Source organism: Marmota monax, unplaced genomic scaffold, assembly GCF_021218885.2.
Source record: "Marmota monax isolate L192 unplaced genomic scaffold, Marmota_monax_Labrador192_F-V1.1 WCK01_AAM20220418_F8-fsc00113, whole genome shotgun sequence".
Lineage (NCBI taxonomy): Eukaryota > Metazoa > Chordata > Mammalia > Rodentia > Sciuridae > Marmota > Marmota monax.
This window is the reverse complement of record NW_026694479.1, coordinates 699,566-705,565: the sequence shown is the minus strand read 5'-3', so window position 1 is coordinate 705,565 and position 6,000 is coordinate 699,566.

The following is a 6,000-nucleotide window of genomic DNA, read 5'->3' as shown; positions in this document are numbered from 1 at the left end:
CTGAAAACTCTACTTTAGCTGTGTCTCACAGATTTGATATATTGTGTGGTCAATTTCATTCAAATCACATTTTCTAATTTTCTTTGTGATTTCGTCTTATCCATGGATTATTTAGATGTGTGTTGATTAATATTCAAAATTTTGAAGTTCTTTCTAGATACAAATTCTCTTATTGATTTCTAATTTAATTCCATGTAGTCAAAAAATGACATTATAACAATTTCTGCATTCCATTTCTTTCTCCTCAAAACCATGATCTTGATGATAAATATTTCCGTACATTGTTATGGAATGATCTCCATAAAATAGTGTGCTTTTTTGGGGTGTGTGTGTGTGTGTGTGTGGTGCTCGGGATTGAACCCAGCACTCTACCAACTGAGCTGTATTCCCAGCCCAATAGTGTACATTAAGTAAAAAATACAACTCATATATGTTTTTAAATAGAAGGAAAAACTACAAAATAAGTAAACAAAATAATCACCTAAGGGAAGGACTAAAGAACCAGGTAGGAGTGAGTGGTAGAAACTAGACTTCTCTGTAATATGAGCCCTAAATCATCAAGAGGACATTTTATAATGAGAAACATATATTTATATATTTAAATTTAAAAATTGAAGTGATACTTCAAAATGTCCATTTTTTGTAAAGAAAATAAAAATGTCAGAATAATTCAGTGTATTGTAAAATACAGAAGACAACATGAACTCCTTGTTTCCATGTGTTACAACTGTATTGCAAAATGAAGTAGGTAGAAACACAAAGTCAGGAGCAGGGCCACCTGGGTTAGAAGCCTGGCTCCCCCCCCCCCCCACCCCCCACTATCCATATGACCTTAGGCAGGTTCCTCAGCCTATGATCACTCTTTTGTTTTCTGCCTTGTTTTCATTTCACCTGCCAAACCTGCTATTTTCTTTTTTCAAGTAACTTTCTGTCCTTTCATTGTAAATCACACTAGTCTAGACCCCTGCTTAACTTGCCTTTGATCTGTTGAGGAAGGCCTGGTTGTCAAGATGACAGAGACAGACTTATCCTCAGTGGGCAGGGGAGGAGACCCTATGAGTGTGTTACCTTTTCTTCCCACATGCATTAAGTTAATCTCCCCAAATCACACACATAGCAGCGGAGGAGGAAGCATTTCCTTCCAACTCCAAAGCCCATAATCTTTACAAATTCTGTGAAGATAAAACAGAAGACTATTAAAAGCAGAGCTGTCTCAAACTGTAATAATGGAATATAGATCAGTAGTTGTGAGAGGTGTTTTTTGTGGTGGTAGAATTGTTCTGTATTCTGGTTTTTAACACACGTGTAAGAGAGGGAACTTACACATGTGTTAAAATGCAGATTGTTTATCCTCTCCCAAAAGTCCATTTCAGTGTATGATAATTTTTATGAAAAATAAAACTGTTTCAAAACTTAGAAATTTTCTCCCATACAATTTTGATAAAAACTGAAATTGAACCAAAAATTTAAAAGTGAAATATCTAGGCTGGCTTCCCTTCTGTAGAACCATACTTAGAGTCATCCCTAGGCAAAGCTATGACTAAGCAAAGGCTGCTTCTTATCTTTCACCCTCCCTTTTGGAGAATTTGCCTCCTCTCTTGATCCTCCCACACAGCTCTGAAGCAAGGCATCCACAAGCTCAGGCTGCCTTCCCCACAAGTGTGCAGGCTCTGCTGCTGACAGCATGCAGGCCCACTGCCCCCAAATTCCTGCACTGAGGAGCTCCCACCCACCATCCTAAAACTATAACCCAAATCTATTTATCAAAACTAATTTCCTCAACATGAGATTCTGTTCTCAGTTAACTGTCATAGCAGGAAGGATCCAATAAACCCATGTTCACTGTTCGGAGGTGTTAATAACCACAAATGATTGAATGAGATAGAAATATCAGTCATAAATAGATAGATAATGGAGAAACTGGGGGCAGGGAAGATTTCACATTATTCAAATGATTCCTTTTAGGTTCTGCCTATTCTGGCCTCAAAGTCACCTCCAATAGATGCCATTGCTCCTTTTCTTAAATGTACCCAGATTAGAAGGGGAAGATGTGCATGTCCATGGGGAGGAAGAATAAGGTAATCCTTTGTATTTTTGGCTTTCTGGTTTTTTGTTTGTTTGTTTTTGTACCAGGGATTGAACCCAGGGGCACTTAACCACTGAGCCACATCCTCAGCCATTTTTATATTTTTATTTTGAGACAGGGTCTCACTAAATTGCTTAGGGCCTTGCTAAATTGCTGAGGCTGGCTTTAAACTTGCAATCTTCCTGCCTCAGCTGCTGGGATTATAGGTGTGCGCAACTATGCCAGGCATTTTGGCTCATTTTTGCTGTGAACCTAAAACTTTCTAAAAAATGAAGCCTAGGTTGTTGTTTTTTTGTTTTTGTTATTGTCACCAGGATTGAACTCAGGGGTATTCAACCACTGAGCACATCCCCAGCCCTATTTTGTATTTTATTTAGAGACAGGGTCTCACTGAGTTGTTTAGTACCCCACCATTGCTGAGGCTGGCTTTGAATTCGAGATCCTCCTATCTCAGCCTTCTTAGTCACTGGAATTACTTCTTAGTCACCATTGTACACAACTTGAAGTCTCTTTTTTAAAAAATTTTCAAATCTTTCTCAGTATACATGTTGCATTGTAATTCTTTAGCATAGTCTGGGAAAAGCTGACTATATTATTTAGTAGAGTAATAAGAAAATAATAATAACATCTCTTAAACATTTATAAACATTTATCATATAACAAGGAACGTTCTAAATATTTTACATGTATAATCATAATCACATTTAATTTCTGTAATAATACAAAGAAGTACTACTATTATCTCAGTTTCACAGGTGAGAGAATTAAGGCAAAAGAGGTCAAAGCAACTTGCTATGATATTCACAGATATGCCACCCAAGCCACTGGCCAAGGCAGGCCTTGGTGCCCAGCTTGGGGAGTGGACCAGTGCAGTCAGCCCCAGCAGCAGAGAGCCCCTCACTTAAAGTAATGCCTTCCCTTCTCAAGCCAGCTCACAGCAGTTTTCTTTACACAGCACTAAGCTGGGCCCAAGTAAAGGCCTGACCATTTCAGTTCAATGTAGGAGTTTTGACAGTCCAGAGCTCCAGGTTGGTCTACAGCCATACCAACCTGAACACACCCAGTCTCATCAGAGCTCTGGGTTGGTCCAGGGTTTGTCAGGCTCACATCTCACTTCTACCCCTTCCTCTGCCCTGTCCTGCTTTTGCCCACTGGTCCTCAACAAGCATTCTGCACCTCAAACTCTGTCTCAGTGTCAGCTTCTAGAGGATGCAACCTTCAGCACTTGCAAAGGGCCCCACAGCAGATAAACAGCAACACCACAGCTCAAACCCTAGTAATCTAATTAATTAGCCACTATGATACACTGAATCCAAATATAAAAACCGAATCTAGAACTCCCCTACAGCAATTGTTAATACTGTTAATAGGAATATCAGAAACTTTGTCTAATTTTTTATAATGGCTTTAATGAGATATAATTCACATCCCCAAAAATCCACCTTCCAATATATACATACAATTGTTTTTAATACATTCATTAAGTTGTACGGCCATCATCACTATGTAATTCCAGAATATTTCAACACCCTAAAAATCAGCCTTGTAGCCATTAGCAGTCATACCCAATTTTTCTTCAATTGTGGTCTTCCTAAACAATAATTCATATAGTTAATCTGTTCTTGGTAGTTATAAAATTTATCTACCTTGATCTAAGATACAATCTATTGGGATGGGGCTGTGGCTCAGTGATAGAGCGCTTGCCTAACATGCATGAGGCACTGGGTTCGACCCCCCACACCACATAAAAATAAACAAGTAAAATAAAGGTATTGTGTCTATCTATAACTGAATATATATATATATATATATATATGATATAAGCTCTCCTAATTTTATCCTTTTTAAAGTATCAAATCTATAAATATGTTCAAATTCTTATTTGGTCTACTCCTGGGAATATATTCTAAGAAAAAACTGACAAAAGATAGGGGAAAATCAAACAGTTTGTTTCAGCTTAGATCATGAAACTAAAAGACTGGAAACAAATTTTGTCCATTGTAGGTTATTGATTAACTAATCATCACACATTAACAAAATGCAATATTTTAATCTTTTAATATTCCATTTAATATTTTAACATTCCATTCTATATGGAATAATACATCCATTAAAGATGAAATAGAACAAGGAAAATGGTATAACATTAAGCATAAAAACAGAATATAAAATCGCATCTACAGCTATGCAAAATATGTACATATGGATAAGGATCAAAAGGAAATGGAGAAAAATGAAAACAGTTGTTGCAACACGATGTCAGAACTATTAATTATTTTCATTCTTCTGAGTTCTTTTATCATTGTCAAAATGTGATCTTTACAATAAATTAGAATTGGAGAGAAATATGAATATATCTACTCTTGCCAGTAAAACTTCTCATTTATAAGGAGCAATGATAGAGCCTAATAATTCTTCAGAGCAAGAACTTTAGAGTCACGTGGACTTGGATTTTCATTCTAGCTCTCATACTTCTGAGGTGTGACATTGGCATAATAGCCTAACTCTGATGCCTAATTTTCCACAACTGTCAACAGGGGCTAATCTTACCATCTACCTTACAGGTCTGTTATGAAGATGGAGATAGTGACGCCTAGCAACACTTAATAAATGGTAATTGTTGTTACCTTTGTTGTGTAAGATAGTGGTGGTGAAAGTGATGATGGTGGTATTAACAAGGTGTCAGGAAACAGGAAACAAAAGTAATTACTTGTAAAATATCACAACACTGAAAAAACATTGGATGGCAATTTAATTTTTACACTGAATATATAGACAGGAATTTCCAACATCTAGCGTAATTGATTACTCCAATTCAGACCAAATGAGAGTTGGGATTAGGGCCATTGTCTTTTCTTTGCTGAAAATACAGAGAAATCTGTACCTATAACATACTTATTGATGACTTTGTTGAAAACTTCATCCAAGAAACTCAAGCACTGCTAAATTTGTGTGACTCATCTTATTAATGAATACAAAGGCCTATTAACTATTCTCATTTCAATTACTGATATTATCATCATCAGTAACAAAGAGTCAGTGTGACCTATTAAGTGAACCTATTCATGTCTTTGTCTTCCCTTCTGTTATAAATGAACTATTCTCTTCTCCTCGGCTCATCCCTCCCTTGCACACATAACACCAGCCAGACTCTCCTGCCACTCAAGGACTCTTAGTCATTTCTTCTTACTCTTGTGTCAGTTTGTCCTCTCCCCTCATCTACATATAAGCACACTGTAGCAAGTCCCACCTTAGTAAAAATTAAAAATTCTTGTGTGATGTCAGATTTTTCTAAGCACAGACCATTTCCCTGCTCCCCTTGAGAGCAAAATCCTTGAAAGAGAAGAGCGGAATGCTGAAAATAATTGAAGCTGGATGATGGGACTATTACATATTTATCTTGCTACATTTTAAATTTTAAAAAGATTATTGAACTATAATTGACATATAATAAGGTGTATATATTTGATACGTGGAATTTAATAAGTATGAACACAACATACCAGTGAAACCATCACATATTCAAGATAATGAATATATCTATGACTCTCAAAAGATGCCTAGTACCCCATTGAAACTCTTCCCTCCTATTCTACGGCCCCTGTCAACCACTAATTTGATGTGTCACCATCTATGCATTTACATTTTCTTTTCTTTTTTGGTATGTGCGGATTGAACTCAGGGACACTTGACCACTGAGCCACATCCCCTTCCTTTTTTTTGTATTTTATTTAGAGACAGGATCTCACTGAGTTGCTTAGCACCTTGCTGTTGCTGAGGCTGGCTTTGAGTTCGCAATCCTCCTGCCTCAACCTCCCAATCACTGGGATTATAGACTTGTGCCACCATGCCCAGCTTATGCATTTACATTTTCTTTTTTTTATTAAATTATTTATTTATTCTAATTTGTTATA